At 40.7% G+C, this 22,187-nt stretch overlaps 1 long non-coding RNA gene across 3 annotated transcripts in view; it reads right to left on the bottom strand.

The window, feature by feature from the left end:
* LOC122543135 (uncharacterized) overlaps positions 1–22,187 on the bottom strand; it is a 164,961-nt gene that overhangs the window by 68,294 nt on the left and 74,480 nt on the right. For 2 of the 3 annotated variants that reach the window (XR_015754874.1, XR_015754873.1), the window contains one exon: positions 5,869–5,994. This is a non-coding gene — a long non-coding RNA (uncharacterized LOC122543135). Of the gene's footprint in view, positions 1–5,868; positions 5,995–11,839; positions 12,057–22,187 lie in introns of those variants that run through there. The other variant, XR_015754875.1, reaches the window with a different exon arrangement.

Here is a 22,187-nt window from a genome sequence, read left to right as displayed (position 1 = left end):
TTGTAATGGCACCACAAAGACTGAGTAACTAAATTATTCGTAAACCCTTCATAGAAGTCACCAAACCCCATAGTCCATTAGTTGGGAATCTAAACTCTAAAAATGAATATTTTTAATGTATATGAATATTAAAGACATAGCCTCCACTATTTCTAACCTTTCCTCCCTCAGATACCTATGTGGAATCCTGTCTGAATGATATAACTCTTCTGCCTGGAGTGTTGACAAGCTTTTAAATGCATTCTTGTTATCCAATAAATCATTAAATCATTACATTTCTTCAGATCAACACCCGAACAGTTCTAAGTTTTTGAAATGTCACACACTAAAAGTTATGTCTTAACTGATTCCCAATGACTGCCTGAACACTAATGAGTAATTATTATGGTAATACTTCCATCTGCCAAAAGCAATCCAGGACTTAGATTGATTACAGTCACTACTGCAACTTCATAATTAAACAGGCACACGTGACCACTTAACGTGCTACAAAATTTTCAAAGCTTGGACCTATTATTCATTTTACTATTCCAAGATTGTATAAATGAACAACTGGAAGTCCACAGGAAGATCATGCTGTGCAAATAGACACAATCACAATAGACAACAGCAACAAGTCAACTTGGTCGAAAATCTATGTTGCAGCAACCTTACTGAGTAAACAAATAATATTTGTTCAGGAAAAAGTGGATGAGTGTTATGAAGTAACTGTCAACTTGGTACAGTTTGGGAGCCTGCAGAAGTTCCCTAAATGGATTTCCGGAATGAGACAGTTCTCCAATGTGAAGAGATTGAGTGGGCCTGGTCTTCAGTTTGAAATCTTTCTGGGAGTATATCATGCTCATCCCAATGCTGTGCATTTTTGTCAGGAGGTGTCGCATGCAATTGAGCTGTGGTACTATCCACCTTATCTGAAGTTTCAATGCTCATAAATCTGCAACCAAGCCTTGAGATTTCCAGCATGCATAACAGAAGAACTTGTGTAATTGCATCATCCTAGACCTCTCTGATAGCGGGGACACTGCTGTTTACAGAAAAGTTCTGAAGCTTTGCCAAGGTATGATGCTTGATTGAAGGACAATAAACTCCTTCTCAGCTTATTATCCCCTGAAATGTTTGCACTCTTATACTTTTTGTCTGTTCAGTGCAGTTCACCTGCAACACTGCCAGTTTGAGGTTTCTGGAACCTTTTGAAGGGTCTGGTCATTGCCAATAACTGTTGACAGCAGCTGGAACTTCAGAATATCAGGGAATATTGTTTCTCTGTCAGATTGCCATCCTTAATACAGTGAGTTCAGTATTCATCGAATTGTCAATAGCTCCGTGATTCCTGATCCCCTCTGATGAGTTCATTGGAAGTTTACAAAGTTAAAAATCACATCAGACCAGGTTATAGTCCAACAAGTTTATTTGGAAGCGCTAGTTTTCAGAGTGCTGCTCCTTCATCACAAGCTCAAAAAGCTTGTGCTTCCAAATAAACCTGTTGAACCATAAACTGGTGTTGTGTGATTTTTTTACTTTGTACATCAGTCCAACATTGGCAACTCCAAATCATGACTACCTTGGAAGTTTACCTTTTTGTTACCATCTTCAACAAAATGCAGGATATTTATCCCCTCCATTGCGCTCTGTGGAACTGCCATCTTGCTGAATGGAACAGATTTCAAACAGATGTAACATCTCAAGACTGGGCATTCATGAAGTGCTGTAGGATATTATCAGCAGCAGAATCATACTCCAACACAATCTGCAACCTCTTGGCATAGCATAAACCTCACTCCATCTTTATCAACAAAATGCGACATGAATCCTATTTAATGATGAGTGCAGGCGAGCATACTAGGAGCATCGCTGAACATACCTACAGATGAAGTGTCTACCTGGTAAAGCTACAATTCAAGACCACTTGCATATCAACACGCTTCCTAACAGCACTGTGGGTCTACGTACAACACATGGACTGCAGGGGTTCAGAAAGGCAGCTCACAACCAACCTTCTCAAGAGCAATTTGGCATTCATCGTAAATGACAGCCAAGTCAGTGATGCCTGCATTCCAGGAATGAATAAAAAAGAGATAGTGGACACTTCATGAACTGAGGTGCTTGAATCCAAAATTGGTAGAAGATCCAGAACCACTGCTTCTACATCATAAACAACACGAGTGGTCATTTAATCTGTGCCATCTTGTTCTGAGAGAGCAAATCTAAAGGCTAGAATGCCCTCTTGTGGCTGCTTACCATCCAGTTTTGGTGCCTTTTTCTTCCTGCCTTCTTTAGTCTCAGGTTTGACAGAAATGTAAGATCTGCACTACCTTTGTGCAATCTTTGGGGTAGAAGTTCTAGAATGAATGTTAATTCACAGCACACTGAGTCAAGTTCAATTCCTACTAAATTTGGTAAATGAAGAAAGTTCAAAGTGACACAAACATCTCCACCCAGAGTAATGGTTAGGATGACTTACATGGTTGCTATTTTCTCTCTTCTATTGTAATGATTTATGGTGTGTAAGTACCTACCCTTTAACGTTGAGGTTAATATCTCTTGCACCCAAGTCAAATGAAGGTTGGTTGCATCATTGTTGATCTCAACTGTGGCAATGCCCTGAAATAATGGATACATCTGCCCTGTATCCTACTTAAAATGAGGTTTCTTGCAATTAGCTATCATTTCTGAATATTAGACTTTGTCTTGGGTACCTCTGTTATCAAGGAGTCAAAGTCCTTCAGTGAGTTTGTTACATTTCCACAGCAAAATTCAACCTGCCCCTACATGTCTAATGTTGAATCGATGGAGATTTAGAAATCTTTGCAACTTTTACAATTGTACAGTCGGTTTTGTTATAACACACATTTCTTCAATTTGGATTGGCGATAATGCAGTTGAAGAATTGAGACCATTATTTGTAGAACACAAACTTTCTTTACCTGTACTGGCTATAATGGGATGCCGGTCCCATCGGTTTAAAATGGTGATTTTCTCAGTGTGGGATTACATAGGAACGGAACTGTTGCATTACAGTAGAACAGACTGCATGACATTTTCCCTGAGATACTGTTGTGGTGTTTTAATGTTATGCTTTGTTCATGTCAAGATCTTGTCAAGCCAAGATTAATTCTGGGATCAGATTTGTCCAGTGGCACCAGTAGCTGGAACCATAACAGCAGTGCCATCCAGAATAAAAGTGAATTTACTGTAACGTGAGTCACATGGTGAATTAGAACATCTGAATAATGTGTTAACATGGAAACAGACATAAATACATTGTACTAGGTCAAGAAAATCCATTTCCTATCTTGATATTCTCATGTTTACAATCTAAACAACACTGACATTTTATGGTTACATGCCAAGGCTTTAAGCTGACACATTAAAATAAAACTGCAATTCACAGTTTAAGGACACAGAAGACCCTGTGAGACTATTTGAAGAGAGGTTTCTCCAAGTGGCAATAAAATACTTTAAATAGCACAAATAAGAACTGATCAATCATCTCATTTTCTGCATCCGGGACTTTGTTGTATACAATGAGCTGCCATGTTGACTGATATAAATGCATCAACTGCATTTCAAATCGAGTACAAGAAACAAATGGAAATACAGCAGGAATCATAAGGCAAGGTCAGAAAGCAGGTGAAAGAAAAAGGCTACAATGATATTTGGAAAGTAATCAAGAACACTAGTTGCTTATTGCTGAATGAGAAGATTATAGGTTCGCACTGCTTAGACTGAGAAACACCACTGCAGTCCCCAGGGAACACTGCACTGACAAAAATACAGCTTTTCTATTCAGATCTGAAACTGAGATCCCCATCAACCTACTCCAGTACATGCAAGAGATCCCAAGTATTATTTCAAAGAAGAGCTAGGAAGCTGTGTCTGGTGCACTGGCAAATGTTTCTTCCTCAGCCAACACTCTTAGAAAATACAGTTTCTTTCTTCTGCACTGTTTGTGGGAATTTACTGTGTACTAAATGGCTGCTGCACTTCTTAAAATACAACAATTACTCGCTTAGAAATGTGGTTCATTGGTTTTATAGAACATTGCGCATCCTTCTTTTCAGGAAGAGATGATGTTCAGGTTGCCAATTATGATTAAATCTGTGCCTGGAGGCTTCATCCCATGTGTTGCCTCAAGCTCTAGTCATCCATTGACCAACACTTCAATCCTTGCAATGCACTGCACTCTGACACCAATTGGAAAGCAACACAATTTAAGCATATGGGGTTGGGGGAAATGGAACATGGAATACAATGTCAGCAATTGTTTTGGAATCCACTTTGATAGGAGGAATGAAGGTGCAGAGCATACCTGAAATAGTGAGAAGCTGGAAGCTGTTGATGAATTTAGGTTTCCTTGTTCATGAGCCATTGAGAACTGGCATACAGTTACAACAAGAAATTCGGAAGGCAAACTTTTATTACAAGAGGATTTCAGCACAGGAGCAAAGAAATCTTGTTTTAATTTAATCTTGTTTTATATAACACTGTAGAGACTGCACTTGGATTTCTAGTCCCATTGACTAAGGAAGGATATACTTGCTAGAGGCAGCACAGCGGAGATCCATCAAACTGATCTCAAGGAGTGTGAAACTGTCCTTTGAGGAGAGGTTGAATCAACTGGGTTTGAATTATCTGGAGTTTTGAAGAACGAGAGGCAATCTCACAGAAATGTATGACAGCTTGGAAAAGATCAATCGAGTAGAAACAGAAAAGATGTTTTTCTTGGATACAGGCTCAAGAACCAGAAGACAGAGTCTCAGATTAAAAGACAAGTTATTTATGAGTGTGCTGATGAGGGATTTCTTCACTCAGAGGATAGTGAATCTTTGAAATTCTCTATCCCAGAGTGTTGTGTAAATTCAAACATTGAGTATTGAGTATAGGAGTGGGAGGTCATGTTGTGGCTGTATAGGACATTGGTTAGGATTAGAGTGATGCTGGAAAAGCACAGCAGTTCAGGCAGCATCCGAGGAGCTGCCTGAACTGCTGTGCTTTTCCAGCACCACTCTAATCTAGACTCTGGTTTCCAGCATCTGCAGTCATTGGTCAGGCCACTGTTAGAATACTGCGTACAATCTGGTCTCCCTCCTATTGGAAGGATATTGTGAAACATTGAAAGAGTTCAGAAAAGATTTACACCAATGTTGCCAGGATTGGAGGGTTTGAGCAATAGGGAAAGGCTGAATAGGATAGGACTGTTTTCCCTGGAGTGTCGGAGGCTGAGGGTGACTTTTAAGAGGTTTATAAAATCATGAGGGGCACGGATAGGGTAAATAGATAAGGTCTTTTCCCTGGGGTGGGGGAGTCCAGATCTAGATGGCATACGTTTATGGTGAGAGGGGCAAGATTTAAAATGGCAACTTTTTCACGCAGAGGATGGTACATGTTTGGAATGAGCTGCCAGAGGAAGTGGTGGAGGCTGGTACAACTACAACATGTAAAAGGCACCTGGATAGGTATATGAATAGGAAGGGTTTAGAGGGAAATGGGCAAATGGGATTAGCTTAATTTGGGATATCTGGTCAGCACGGACGAATTGGACCAAAGGATCTGTTTCCATGCTGTACATCTCTATGACTGTAATAGATGTGTCGTTCCCAAAGACATCAAGGGATATGTGAATGCTGCAGGAAAATGGTGTTGTGCTAAGTGATTACCTAAGGTCACTAATGGTGAAGCAAATTCAGGGAGGCTGAATGGGCTACTTTAGCTCCTTTGTTTCTGTGTGACCCAACTGAATGTTGCTAGAATGTCCACCGAACATCCTTATCCTTTTATTCAACCTGCACCCCCATTTTGATTATTTTTAACATGTGGCAAATAGAAACGTTCAAAGAAAAAGACAAAAAAACTATTTTTGTTCCTTACAACTTTCCTCCACGGTTAGACACAGCAATGTCCTGGAGCTGGGCCTTCAGTTCCTGAGACGCCACACCCATCCCACAGGGTTGTCAATACTAGATGTTGGAGACACGGAACACAGCGCTGAATTATCTGCAAAGAAGAAGAAGTAAAAAGAACCAAACTATTTACTTTATCAAGCTAGTTTTGTGATCCCATAAAAAGATTACAAAGTCTGGAATGTTACAATTTGATTATATGTTCAAGTATCAAAGATAAAAAGTCCCTGATTGCACAATGTTCAGCACCATTAGCAACTCCTCAGACAGGGAAGCAGCGCATGTTCAAATGTAAGAAGTTGCGAACAATATCTATGTTTGGGCTGACAAGTTGCAAATAATATTCATGCCACACAAATGCCAGTCAATGACCGACTCCAATAAGACACAATCTAACCATGGCCTCTTGGCATTTAGTGTTGCTACCATCACTGAATCGGCCACTGTCAACATCATTGGGGTTAGCATTGACCAGAAACTCAACGGGATGTGCCACAAGAATACAGAAACTACAAGAGCATGTCAGAAGCTAGGAATACTGTGGCAAGTAACTCACCTCCTGACGCCCAAATCTTGTCCACCGGTGACAAGGCACAAGCTAAGAGCGTGACTGAATACTCCCCATTGGCCTGGTTGACTGCAGCTCTAATAGCACTTAAGAAGCTTAACCTGCTTGACTGGAATCACATACACGAGCATCCGTACTGTCCACCACAGACACTTAGTAGCAGTGGTGCATATGATCTACAAGATGCCTCGCAGAAATTCACCAAAGATCCTAAGATAGCATCTTCCAACCACATGAGCACTTCGATCTAAAAGGATAAGGGCAGCAGACACATGGGAATGCCATTCCCTTCAAGTCACTTGCCATCCTAATTTGGAAATATAGTAATGTTTTTTCACTGCCGTTGGAATTTGCTTCCTAATGGCATTGTGGGCAATCTACAGCAAGTGGACTGCAGCGATTCAAGAAGGCAACTCAACACTACCTTCTGAAGGGCAACAAGGGACAAGCAATAAATTGTCAGCCCAGCCAATGATGCCAATATTCCACAATTGAGTTAAAAAAAGTTTAAAATGCTGTGCACCCAGTTCTACTCCTGGCATATTATGTTTTAATTTTGTTTTTAGTTGTTAATCTAACAAAATGCTGACACAGCTGGCTTGCAATTTCTCACACAAACCACCTATAACAAAAACAACATTTTTAATAACATTCCTCGCACTATATGAATAAAGCATAAGACCCAGCTCAGATGGAATTTCAAATCAGAATTTTACGGCTGAAGATAGCTGTTTTACTAAACTCTACTTTCCTTCAAATTCTTGTTTGGAATTTATTGCAATAATATCTTTCATGATTTGAAATGTTGCTGCCAGCAAATAAGTCATGTAGGATCAGACAGAAAAATGCAAGCCCTGAGAATGCTATGTTTCTTCATAATTAATTTTTATTCATTTATTTGGAGTTTCTCCTTTTGTTCTTTTTCACTGTGAATCCTTTCCGACAAGTTTTCTTAAAACACCAAGCAAAAATCAATCATAAAAATCAAAACATCTTACAGCACAGTTGGAGATCATTCAGGATATTATTCTTTTGCATCAGCTCAGCTGTGTTACTCCCCTCTTTGTCCATAGCACTGCAAACCTTTTATTTTCATCTATATATCAAAGTCGATTTTGATATGATAATTCAGTTTGCTTCATTCATCAATTCATCATGTGAATTTCAGATCACAAAATCTTTGTGCAATTAAAAAAACCATCTATGTTCTCCTCTTGCCAAACATTTTGAACCTGTGACCACTGTTTTGCAATTGTGTGCCAGTGAAAACTGTTTCCCCTTGTATACACTAACGAAGCCCTCTGGAGAGTTGAAGTTTTCAATTAACTCTCCTCTTAATATTCTCTACTCTATGCGAAAAAGTAAAGCAGCATCACCAATCCTTTGCATAAGTAAAGACATTTCACCCCAAGTGTAATTCCATTAAATCTTCTCTTTAAGGATTTGACGTCATTCATGAAGTGCTTAGAACTGAGTGCAAAATTATTTCTTTTAATTTCACATCAGATCGAGACATGACTGCTTGGCCAACATTTATTGTTCATCCCATATTGCCCTTGAGAGTGTGGTGGTGAGCTGTGTTCCTTCAATGCTCCTTGGTGTGAGAATACACCAATAAAGCTGTTAGGAAGGTGGCTTCAGATTTTGACCCACCAAGAGTGAAGGAACAGCAATAATAGGTCCAAATCAGGATGGAGTATGGCTTGGAAGCTACCTTTGAGATGGTGGTTTTCCCATATATCTGCTACTTTTGCCTTTTGGTAAAGATTATAAATTTGGAAGGTACTATTAAAGGAGCCTGGATAAGTTGCTGCAGTGTATCTTGCGGATGGTACATACTGCTGCCACTGTGCATTTGTGATGGAGGGGGTGAATGTTGAAAGTGGTGAATCAGGTGCCAATCAACTTTGTCCCAGATGGTGTTGAGTTGCTTGAGTGTTTTTGAAAATGCAATCATTCAAGCAAGTGGGGTACATTTCATTATATTCCTGACTTCTGCGATATAACATTCAACCACGGTGGCACAGTGGTTAGCACTGCTGCCTCACAGCACCAGAGACCCGGGTTCAATTCCCGACTCAGGCGACTGACTGTGTGGAGTTTGCACGTTCTCCCCGTGTCTGCGTGGGTTTCCTCCGGGTGCTCCGGTTTCCTCCCACAGTCCAAAGATGTGCAGGTCAGGTGAATTGGCCATGCTAAATTGCCCTTAGTGTTAGGTAAAGGGGTAAATATAGGGGTATGGGTGGGTTGCGCTTCGGCGGGTCGGTGTGGACTTGTTGGGCCGAAGGGCCTGTTTCCACACTGTAAGTCTAATCTAATCTAATCTAAAAAAAAATCTAACTGGTGCACAGGTTTTGGGGAGACAGGATGTGAGTTACTTATCGCAGAATTCCAAGGCTCTGACCGGCTAATCAATATATTCCTCACCTGGCTCGTTCAGTTCACTTTCTGGTTAATGGTAAGCCCCCAGAATGTTGATAGTTTAAGATTCAGCAATGATAATACCATTGAAAGTCAAGGCACAATGGTCAGATTTTCTTGGAGATGGTCATCGCCAGGCACTTGTGTGGCCTGAATGTTCCTCCGTCTGAGGCTTTGCCAATAATTTGGTGGGAAAATTGACTTGATAAAACCTTGCCAGTTTCATAAAATTAACTTCATTTGAAAGATGAATATTTACATTGTGTTGTTTTATATACCACAGAAATATCTCGAAGAATTTTACATTGAATGTATTGTTCTGGAACACAGTGGCTTTCATTTTGGATTGAATGCCAATGGCAATCACAAAACTGTTGTAAGTCATGTCAATTCAGGAGCAAGTGGTTGTCAGGACACTGCAATAGCATCTAACTTTTGTGTCCTCGAACCCACATGGGCCACATAGGCAGTTGACCTCAGAGGTTACACTCTCAGCTGAATGAACAATTGTACTCTCAACATCATAGCACTCCCTCTGGCCTGTGTTTCATGGTGAGTCTTTTACAAGTGACATGAACAAGGCAGTTTATTTTCATACTGACTCACTCCTGAAGCTAATCACAGTTCCCTGCATTTAATTACTGTTGCAATATGTCTAACACTTTCTGACCATGACTCTTTGTATTCAGAATTATGTACAAAGGCCCAAGAAGCATATGGAACTGATTAATTACTTGATGGTTCTTTGTTAAATAGCAGAGAACTGCAGAATGTTAAGTGGATAACAAGTACTTCACTAGCCTCTGAAATTATTTGAGCTGTGCACGAAACTTGTAACATAATTCCAAATTCTGCTCAATATTCTGGGTTCAAATAACAAAAGATAATAGAAAGTCGACTCTCTTGTCTGTTCCAACTCAACGGAAATGTGATTGCACATAGATTATCTAAAGACACAAAATATTTTGTACAGTTTAACTGCTACTGGGTTCAACATTTTTTGTGGCGCTTTATGTTTTTATGTTCAATTGAGCGATAACACCCAGTTGTATGGAGCATGAAACATTAAATAGCTTGTGGGCTGGTTAAATGCCAAGATTGCAGGCTGGATTGTTTAAACAAATCATATCAGCCATATAGCAAGAAAAGGTTCTGCACAAGGATGTCTGAAATCTTACAGTGTTCACTCCGGCATTCCTTTTTGGACTATAGCCTGCAAACTGAATACTTGTGGAAAATGGGCATAGATTTTTTTAATAAAAGACAGAAACTTTTGCCTATTTTGTATTTTATTCCAAGTAATTTCATCTCATTTTAGGTCTGTCAGAACAATCAACTTAATTTATGTCCTTAAAATAAGGTACCCCAAAAGACAAGCCATTGACTATGTTATAGTGTGCAATGAATTGTGACTGATTATCTCTATTTATTCCCTCCCTCCTTCTACTCTCCATAATTGATGGATCAGAATGAAACAAAATCATTGCGTGAGGCAAGGCATTCCAAATGACAAAAAGTAATTTCAATGTGAGTATTAGTCTCACTCAATGGTAATGATCTTACCCCAAATCTGGACGATTAACGGCCAGAGAGAGGATGAGGGTTGGGGGTGGAATGGTGTGCAGGAAAGTACAAGTTACCCACCTTGCTAATTAGGCACATTCAGATCATTAGGAAGCTCATTAAACGCTCTCCTTCTGACTCACCAAGATTTTCATGGGGGCAGGCAGTAGTTGGGAACTCTACTGATACATTTAACTCACAATAAAAGTTAAAAAGAAACAAACAGGAAAAGATTTTAGTTTCTGTGTGTTACTGTCTGAAATCAACCTTCCTGAACAAGTTGAAACCTAATATGTAATGGGGCAGTTTCTGCAACTGAAGAGTAACTCATCCAGTTCCTACGCCACATGTTAGTTATTGCAAAATGAAAGTGATTATTAAACACAGGAAGGGAGTTCTCAGCAAAAGGAACAACTGCAAATTGAGGGAGAGTTACAATATGTGTGGTCCTAAAGCACAGTGAACTCCAGCTTTCTGAATCACCGATTTATAATTTAGATTATTTCCTTCTACAGCTCCGGGAAGTATCTCATTAAACAGACTGAGGCATTTCAGACAGCATCAAGTAAAATAGCTGTGCAATAGGTTTTCTTGTTGAAATTATTTGTTTTATATTGCTATACATGAGGAAAGAGACTTCATGAAAGTGCCAACACTCATATTGCAGGGAGAAGGCTGGAGATAGGGTTAGAAACATATTAGCCATGAGCAAGTGGTCAAGCAGACTCAGTGGGCTGAATGGCCTAATTCTGCTCTGATATCTTATGGTCTTAAGTGTCAGAGAATCATTTTGCTTCTTTCACTGTTGCTCAGTGTGAGGTGGGGAGAATTGTCATATGTGGAAATCTATCACTACGTTGGAAACGTGTGTGTTTGATCACATAGGAAATATGGGACTCCAGACATTGACCACATGTTGAGAGCTTATCCTGACAGCAGGTGTCCAAAGTTGCAGCTGTTTTTCTTCCTCCACAATTCCCTATGCCCCCCCCCAACTTCAACTCCTCTTCCCACCCATTCCACTTGCCTCACCATTTTCTCCTCACCTTCTTTCGAGACCATTCTATGAATTTTACAACTTGTCTGATGGGTCAAGTAGAATCAGGATCAATCACTCCAAGTCTTATTCTAAAAGAGCAGAGAACAGCCGAGAACTCTTGTCAATCATGGGACAGTGTGTTTCTTCTTTCAATGCTCCTTGACACTCAAGAGACCTTTCTTCACAGCACTTAAGACTATTCAGCTCTAGTTTTATAGATTTCACAATGATCTCTCTCTTTTCCAACTCTGTCAGAACTGAACTATCAGAGACTGTGGAAGAGAAATAAGTGAAGGCAATCATTCATTAAGTAGAGCTATTTTCCAGTATTGCCCTCATTGTTCTCACCTTTTCAGTTCTGCTCAGATGATGGGACAACCACAGATAGGAGAACAAGTGCTCAATCTCTTCCTGGAGCAAGCCCTTTTTGACATTTCAAGAATATCCATTGGCCTTTTCTGCCCCACTGTGAAAAACAGTTCAGTGGAGTGCTAGAGAGATTACAAACTCAACATCTCACCAAATGAAAAGATTGCATGCTGCTGCTCCAAAGCACTGCATCCACCCTGACGCAAATCAGCAGAGAGATTTTCAAAGTTGAAGTGAACTTTGTAAACTAAATGTACAAACACTCATAATAATGGACTCTGATTCCTACATCAATTGACACAAACAGTTCTTCAAACTTCATCCATTTATCTGTTTGGAATGAAAAAAAGTTAACATCATGCAAGATACAGAATTCAATTCAATGGAAGTATAAGAATTATGATGAGTATTATTAAACAACTGAGTTAGTCACATGCAGTATTGCATTACATGAAATAATTTTACTTTGATGTTTTTCTGCTGATAATAATGCTGAGCTGCAAATAGTCAACGATGTGAGAGATAACATTTGATTGACTACATCTCAATGGATCATTTTTGAAAAACTAGTGCAGCCAAAGACAATTATTTCTGCGTTGGTAAGTCATTTTTCACTTCAACTACAACTGGAGTTCTGCTGTTACTTGTGGGTGTAGTGATATCAACTTATCAAAGTATAAACTGGGGCCATCAGATTATTGTCAGTGTATTTTAGAGTCAAACATGTCAGCTGCTTGATGCAGAGCAGCACAGAGACAAGGGAGATACATTAAGCTGCTATGCTATCTGCTGAGAATCACCTGCTCATTTCAAGAGCAATACAAAGCTAAGAACACATGTTTCACAGGTAACTCAAAACCTCCCAACCGAAGAATTAAGCCTAAATAAGCATTCAGCATCAACCCCAGGAAAAAGTAGATAATCATGTTCACTGCCAAGATCAGGGCAATTATGGAACTGCAAATAATTCTTAAAGTAGTTGTACATCAGTGTTTGGAGAAGCACTTCATCAGTGCAATTATCCTCCTTGTAAAAACAAACCAATAGTGTGTGAGTTGTTGAACCGAGAGCTGGCACCAGCTAATTACAACATCCTGATTTATTTTCTCTCCTACTTTGCTCATTATTATTGGCGCCCTCAGGAGGTACCAAACAGTATATGATTACAGAGAGTGAAGAATCAGAGAATTTGAATTTTCTACTCAGTTTCTCAGTTTTGAAAGAAAAAGTAAATGTCCTCTTGGATTCAGGTTCTGCTCTTTCATTGCAACATTGGGTCCAAGCATAAAAGGGTGCACATAGAACTACCTGGAAACACTTTTGGGAAATCACTTCAACTGGAAATAACAAGATGTCATTATCTTTATAGCTCCATAAATGACAAATCTGTTGGTTTCTGGAAGATTGGAAGGTTGGATGCCATACTCCACTATCTGAATGCATTCACCTAATCCAGAACTGTCCCTTTAATTCTTTCTCTGAAAGTTTTTCACACAGCTCCATGTATACTTCCTGCTGTAAACATTACCTCAACAATAGTACCTGTTGATTTACCCAGTTGAATTTTACACTGTTATTTTTGTGTTGATTCTTCTGGAGACATTGGTTATTTATAAGCTCATTTCAGTTTTGATTATTTAATTTTGCTGGCCGACTCATTTGTTTTCATTTTGCAGGACTTTTCATTTTTGCCAGTAGAATGCACAGTTTAATACCTTTCTAGCAGCTTCTGTATCTGTGTTTCATAAACATGACTAGAGATTTCTGTCCAAATCTTTTGGACTCATCTTTCTCGCTCAATGCCTGGACCTTGTGCACACCAACAGGCTACTTGCTCTGCACAGTAAGGACATTATCTCCTCACTGTTGTTAGTCATAGAACCATACAACATTAGCAACAGGCCCATTGGGCCCATGTCTACGCTGGCCAACAAAAACAAAATTACACTATATTCCCATTTACCTGCACTAGGTCCATAGCAAACCATGTCTTGGCGTTTTAAGTACTCGTCCAAATGCTTCTTAAATGTTCTGAGAATACTTGCCACTATCACCCTTTCAAGCAGCATTTACTTCCCTCTGGGTAAAAAAGCTTTTCCTCAGATCTCCTTCAAACAATTGGCTCCCCACATTAAACGCATGACCTCCGGCCTGAGTGAATCTCCTCTGTACCCTCTATGGTGTTGCTATGTCTTTCTGATAGTGTGGCGACCAGAAATATACATAGTATCCCATCTGTGGCCGAACCAAAATTTCACAAAGTTGGAACAAGACATCCCTTGCTACGGCCAGCTAATTAAGCATATTGTATGCCTTCTTCACCACCCTGTCTACCTATGCTGACACCTATGGACTTGTTCATCAAAATGTCTTTGTTTCTCAGAACTCCCTCAGGACCAACCACTCATGATGCATATCCTTCCCTTTTTAGACACCTCAAAATGCATCAGCTCACACTTACTGGATTTAAATTCATCTGCGATTGTTCTGCCCAATTTACTAGCTGATCAATATCAGACTGCAGCCTGACCATCCCCCTTATTATCATCAATAATGCCAATTTTTATATTACTTGCAAACTTACTAATTATACCTTCTACATTCACATTCAAGTTGTTGATGCAGAGAACAAACAGCAAGGATCCCAGCACCAATTCCCATGGTACACTGTTAATCTCAGGTTTCCAATCTGAAAAACAACCCTCCATCATTCTTTGCCAACTATTTGTCAGCTAATTTTGGATCCACTTTGCCACCATGCCTTGGATCTCAAGGGCTTGTACCTTTTCGACCAGCCTTGATGTGGGACATTGTTAAAGATCTTACTGAAATTCATGTAACAACATTGCCTTCATCATACATGGCAAGTACTCATGTGACTTGGCCAACATTGTCTATCTTGTACGATGCAGGAAAGGATGTCCAGACGCATGGTACATTGCAGACGTTACAACAATGAATAAATGGACACCACGCAACTATTGCCAGACAGGGATGTTCCCTCCCAGTCAGGGAATATTTCAGCAGTCGGGGATATTTGGCCTCGGATCTTTGGGTGACTGTCCTCCAAGGCGGAATCTGGGACACTCAACAATAAAGAGTGACCGAGCAGAGGCTCATAGCCAAGTTCGTTATCCATGAGGATGGCCTCAACCAGGACCTGGGGTTCATGTCACACTACACTACACATTCTCTCAGACACACACACACACACACACTTTCTCTTATACACACAGTCTCTCTCTCTTAGTCTCACACACACACACACATGTACTCTGTCATAGGGATGCATACAGTCTCTCTCCCTCCCTCACATGCACACACGCACATGCAAATAAGTCTATGGAGTGAATCTGCATTTGCAGAATTGTATTTGCAGATATATTCTATTTAGCTCAAAAAGAACACAATCTGCAGGCAGTCAATCCATGTGACATTTTATAAACTCCGATATGGAAATTAAACTAGTCTGACTCAAGGTTGGAATACGGACAGACTAACCTCATACCTTTAGCGCATTGTCTGTGCTGAGATGTCACCTTTTTTTTTATAAAACCTTAAGTTATCTTGGGAATGTGATTTGAAAGAAGTTCTGGAATTTACACATTAATGAATCAAAACATGTAATCACTCTAAAAGATGAAAGGCCTAACTGCAATCTAGGTTTGTTCAGTGCATCACATCAGTTGCATGACACTTTGATCTTTTACTATAAATTCTGAGTCTTTTGATCCTGCCCCACCAGCTACCTGACGAAGAAGTTCTGAAAGCTAGCACTTCCAAATAAACCTGTTGGACGAGAACCTGGTGTTGTGTGAATTTAACCAAGTCACTTCCAACACCGGCATCTACCAACCACAGAAGTCTGACATATAAAAAGGCCAGATACAACATAGTCAATTATCACAAGCAGCACTTGTACAGCATTAACCTGCTCACTGATGTGCAGCTTGACTACTATTCAGCTCCTGACTTCACTTACATTCTTGTGCCAAATTTGAAATAAAGAGTTGAAATCCAGAGGGAAGATGAGAGTTTATCAAACAGCCCTCGCAAAATTGGAGTCAATGGGAATGAAGGTAAAATCTCTCTACTGGCTGGAATCATTCCTAGCACAAAGGAAAACAGTCATGGTTGTTGGAGGTCATTCATCTCAGCTCCAGGACATTTCTGCAGGAGTTCCTCAGTGTTATGCTCTTGGCTCAACCACCTTCAGCTGCTCTGTCAATGATGATTTCTCCCTTATAAGCTCAGAAGCAGGGAAGTTCACCAGAGGTTGCACAATGCTCAGCACCACTCACAACTCCTCAAATGCTAAAGCCATCCATGTCCAAATGCAGCAAGACCTAGCATATAAATACTGTGGCTTTAAGGGCAGGTCAGACACTGGGAATCCTGCAGGGAGTAACTCACCTCCCAACTCCCCAAAGCCTGTCCATTATTATCAGGAACAAGTCAAGAATGTCATGGTATACTCCACATCTACCTGGGTCAATACAGCTCCAACAACACTCAAAAAGCTTCACACCATCCAAAACAAAGCAACCTGCTTGACTGGCACTCCATTCACAAACATTAAATCACTCCACAATTGACACCCAGTAGCAGTGTATCCTGTCTGTGAGGTGCACTACAGTAATTCACCAGAGCTTCTCAAAGAACACGATGGCACAGTGGTTAGCACTGCTGCCTCATAGCGCCAGAGTCCCGGGTTCAATTCCTGTCTCAGGCAACTGTGGAGTTTGCACATTGTCTGCGTGGGTTTCCTCCGAGTGCTCTGGTTTCCTCCCACAGTCCAAAAATGTGCAGGTTAGGTGAATTGGCCAAGCTAAATTGCCTGTAGTGTTAGGTGAAGGGGTAAATGTAGGGGAATGGGTCTGGGTGGGTTGCTCTTCGGAGGGTCGGTGTGGACTTGTTGGGCCGAAGGGCCGAAGGACCTTCTTATTCCATGAACAATACCACCACAAGGGCAGGGGATATTAGGAACATCACCACCTGAAAATTCCCTTCCAAGCCACTCTCCATCCTAACTTGGAAGTGTATCACTGTCCTTTTAGTCTTGTTGTCAAACTCCTGGACTCCTTTCTTAAAAGCATTGTTACAGTTCCTATTCCCAATGGCCTGTACTGGTTCAAAAACAGAGGGGACCACCACTACCAACTCCAGGGCAATAAAGGGGGGGAAATAAATGCTGGCTCAGTCAGCAGTGAAGCCCACATATTCTGAAGGAACTGAAACAAAAAAAAAGGTTCTACTCCTTGTGACAGAAAGTTTTGACAGAGCCACCCAGCGATCCTGTTTGGCTACCCTCGCGGTAACACTTCTTGTGAGAATTTCGAGTTGACCCACAGTGGGTACAAGTTGCTTTATGATGGCAGGTAGCTGATGGTCACATTGTGATACCGTGCACCAGAAAGCAGAAGCCTGGCCAATGCCATTTTGTCACCCTTTCACTGGTGTGGGCACCGCTGGCGAGGCCCACATTTATTTCTCATCCCGACTGCCCCTTGAGAAGGCAGTAGTGAGTCACTTCTTCAACACCCACAGTCCATGCTCTATGTTCTCTGGGGTAATATGTGCGATGACAGGCAAAAGGCTGATAAAGAGGACCAGGGAAAGAAAGAAAGAAAAATAAAAACATGAATAATTCAAAATTGTGCCTGCTTTTAAGTCTTGGTACATATTAAATGGCAACGAACCATAAGATGCAGATAGTGGTAAGAGATGTTTTATAGTATAATGTATAGTTTGAGTTATATTTCACTGGCTCCACCAAATGACATAATTAGTATTTAAAACAAAGATAAATAAAACATTGTCAAGCTCCAGAAAATCATTGTTGCCGCTGGCGATATGGTCATCCATTAAGGTCATATCTAACTAACCAGAAAGAATCAAACCCATCAGTTCAGTGTTGAGCTAATGGGGAATGCTGGGCATCATTTACACAATTTTCCTTGTCCTGCAAGGCTACTGAGCACTGTGCAATTCTGCCACTTCTTATTACATTTCCAACTTGGAATGTGGAATATTTTCACATTTAGGTGTTTGCACTGGTCGAATGCTCATTATGCTAAGTTGCTATCTCTCAATACAATTCAGTTATCCAGATATCTTTGTGGTGAGCAGCCACCTTCATATGTCAGATACTGATCACCTACTGCGCTCCTTAATTCCCTAATGCTTTCCTCCGTCAGTTAGCATCTTTATTCCAACAACTGTCTGCATTAAGGAGCCTGAAGGAGAAATATCCGCTACTTTCCAAATCATTTCTCTCAAGTAAAAGACAACTGGATCGGGCATGCATTTGAGGAAGATTAATTTTCAAGTTTTTGGGAAACAGGTGAACTCTGGGACTAAACTAGACAATGCTTTCAAAGAGCCAGCAAAGGGATGAAGGATCAGATAAGCACCTTCACAACTGTGCTAGAGCAGTTGCATTTTGTTCATCAATCAGATAACGGCTGATCTGTTTGTGATTTAAATTCCATATTTCCATCCACTCCTGATAAGCTATGCTTCCCTTACCCTCCAAGAATCTATCTCTTCCTTAAAAATATTGAATCACCCCACCTCTACAACCTTCTGAGAGAGAAAAAAAAATTCTCCTAATTTCTTCCCTAAAACGTTTTTCCTGAGTTCTGGACTCACCCTTCAGAGAAAAAAAGTCCTCTCCACAACCACTGTTCAGGGTCTTGTTTACTTCAACATGCTAGGGACTGGGGAGGCAGAAGGCACATTTTAGCTGCATATTCACAGACTAAATGAGCTGCAAGATGCCCAAGATTGAGCAAGGGTCTTGAATTGGAATGCTAGTTTAGACTGTGTCTCATACTAGATGCCATCTGGGAACAATGAGTTGAAGTGCCATGGGACCAGTCATCTGGACCCACACTCAGGGGAAAGATTGTCCTGGAAAATGCCCACTAGCACTCATAAATGTGGTTATATGACATTGCAATGCAAAACAGTTGACTTGGCACTCTCTCCCAAAGAGCAGCCTGCTGCTTTGAAGGTAAGACATCAATGGGGATTTGAAGTTTGACTTAAAGGGATAGCCACAGTTTATAACCTCTCATTACTCTTTCCCCATATCACTGTAAATTTTATATTACTGTATTTTCTTTGAAGTTTCTATTTACATGTTTAGCAATAAAGACAACTTGTGCCATGCAAAGGCAATCAAAATTTTAATGCATTTTGATCACACAAGTCGACAAGAGTAGACTGCTAATCCTTCATATTTCAATTCATCCCAGCTGTCAAATTCACCCACCTCAAGATTTCAGCAAGAGTTTGACTCAGACGTTGTATGATTTCATTAGAAAATTTATTTGTTATCAAACAAGAACAAAAAAGAAGCTGAACCAAAGGACTACTTGGAAAAGTAAATAGCTTTGGCATTTATTTAGGTGACATCTTTTTTCTCGAGATAAAAGATTCAACAATTTTATTGGCCGCGAGTTAATCTTAGATGAAAAAATATTCTTGGTTTTTTGGAGATGTGAACAAACATAATAAAAGGGTACAAGTATACTCCAGATCCATTGGGCACTCACACAGTGCCGTAGGCCATCAGTTACAAAATAATTTATTTCTGTGGAAATGTGTCACCTTTTCTTAAATTCATTTGTGGGTCTTGGACATTGCTAGCTGGCCAGCATTGAAAGCCTATCCCTATTTGCACTTGAGAAGGTGATGATGAACTGACTTCTTGAATCACTGCAGTCCACTTGCTGTGGGTTGACCCACAATGCCAGCAGGGAGGGAATTTCAGGATTTTGACCCAACGATTGTGAAGGAATGGCAGTATATTTCCAAGTCAGGGTGGTGAGTGGCTTGGAGGGGAACTTGCAGGTGGTGGTGTTCCCAAGTACCTGCTGCCCTTGCCCTTCTAGATGGAAACAGTTGTGGGTTAGGAAGGTGCTATCTAAGGATCTTTGGTGAATTTCTGCAGTGCACCATGTAGATAGTACACACTGCTGCTACTGTGCGCCGGTGTTGGAGGGATTGAATGTTAAGGTATGATTCTGTAAGAATGACTACGTCAGGCTGTAGCTTCACTCAAAAACTTCCAAAACAATGCCACAGCATATAAAACAGTAATTGCTGCTCCTGGAATTTGAGGAAATCACCTCGAACACCTCAAAAAAAGGAGTAGCCTGTTACAGCCAGAAATTTTTCCCAACTTCCATCTTGGATTACCCAGAATCCTATGCTGGTTAGGCCACTTTTGGAATATTGCGTGCAATTCTGGTCTCCTTCCTATTGGAAAGATGTTGTGAAACTTCAATGGGTTCAGAAAATATTTACAATGATGTTGCCAGGATTGGAGGATTTGAGCTGTAGAAAGAGGCTGAATAAGCTGGGGCTGTTTTCCCTGGCTGAGGGGTGACCGTATAGAGGTTTATAAAATCATGAGGGAGATGGATAGGATAAATAGACAAAGTCTTTTCCCTGGTGTCAGGGAGTCCAGAACTAGAGGGCATAGGTTCAGGGTGAGAGGGGAAAAATATAAAACAGATGTAAGGGGCAACTTTTTCAGACAGAGGGTGGTGCGTGTATGCAATGAGCTGCCAGAAGAAATGGTGAAGGCTGGTACAATTGGATTATTTAAAAGGCATCTGGATGGATATATGAATAGGTAAGGTTTAAAGGGATATGGGCCATGTGCTGGCAAATAGGACTAGATTATTTTGGGATATCTGGTTGGCACGGACGAGTTGGGCCGAGGGGTCTGTTTCCATACTGTACATTTCTATGACTTGTCTGTGAGACAGCTCTCCCAATTTCAGCAGTAGCCCCCAGATGTTGGTAAGAAGGACTTTGCATAGTCAACAGGGCTGTTTGTGCTTTTGCCGTTGTCTTTTCCAGTCGCAAGGTCAATGCCAGGTGGTCCGTCCGTTTTCATTTCTTTGTTGTGACTTCCTAACAATTGATATAACTGAGTGGCTTGCTAGGCCATTTCAGAGGCAGGTGAGAGTTGACTACATTGCTGTGGCTCTGGAGTCATATGTAGGCCTGACTAGGAAAGGATAGCAGATTTCTTTCCCTAAAAGTCATTAGTGAACCAGATGGGCTTTTCTGACAATCGACAATGGTTTTATGGTCATCAGTTGACTCTTAATTCCAGACATTTATTGCCATGATGGGATTCAAATCCAGGTCCCCAGAACATTATTCTGGGTTTCTGATTAGTAGTCGAGCGATAATACCACTCGGCCATTGCCCGATATATTTCATGCTATATTTTCCATCAAGCTTGGGGATCAACCCTGGTTCAATGAAAAGTACAGGAGGGCATGGAGAAGCAGCAGCAACCATACCTAAAAAGGTATCAGTTTGGTGAAGCATCAATACAGGACTACTTATGTGTCAAACTGAACATCACTGAAGACTTGTGCAACAGAATTTGCCGTGTCCTTAGTCAAACTGTTCCAGTACATTTACAACACTGACATCTACCCAATCAAGTGGAAAATTGCCCAGGAATTTTCTGTACACAAAAAGTAGGATAAATCCAACTTGTCCAATTACCAACACTTCAGTCTGCTCTCAATTGCCAATTACTTGATAGAAGGGATCATTGACTGTGTTATGAAGCAGCTTTTGAAAAGGAACAAGCTTTTCACTGGTGGACAGTTTGGGTTTTGTCATGGTCACATAACGCATGCCTTGAGCTGAATTCCAGAGATGAACTGAGAGCGACTGTCATCAAATCTCAACATTTGGCTGAGCATGGCAACGAGGAACAAGAGCAAAATTGAAGTCAAGAGGAATCAGGGAAAACTCTCCACTAGCTGGCGTCATACCTGGCACATCGGAAGATATTTGTTGTTGTCGGAAGTCAGTCATGTTAGCCCCAGAACATCTGTACAAGTCTTCCTCATCAGTACAAACTCCACTGCTGCTTTATCAATGACCTTCTCTCCAGCATAAGATCAGACATGGGGATCTTTGATGATTTCAGGATGTTAAGCACCATTTGTGGCACCTCAAATACCGAAGGAGTCTGTATCTGTACACGGTAACACCTGGAAAACATTCAGGCTTAGGCTGGAATGTGCTACATCACATTCATGCCACACAAATGGCAGGCAATGACCATTTCCAACAAAACGGGAATCCAACTAATAACATTCTATGTCTTCAGCATTATTGAATTCCCTCACTCTCAACAGCTCGGAGGTTTATATTGATCAAACATAAATTAGGCTATCTGTATAAATAGGAGAAAGTGAGGACTGCAGATGCTGGAGATCAGAGCTGAAAATGTGTTGCTGGAAAAGCGCAGGTCAGGCAGCATCCAAGGCAGCAGGAGAATCGA

Source organism: Chiloscyllium plagiosum, unplaced genomic scaffold (assembly GCF_037043375.1).
Source record: "Chiloscyllium plagiosum isolate Xiang-an unplaced genomic scaffold, Cpla_swu_hap1 HiC_scaffold_48, whole genome shotgun sequence".
Lineage (NCBI taxonomy): Eukaryota > Metazoa > Chordata > Chondrichthyes > Orectolobiformes > Hemiscylliidae > Chiloscyllium > Chiloscyllium plagiosum.
Note: the sequence above shows the minus strand (reverse complement) of the source record. Positions and strands in the feature narration are given on the sequence as shown.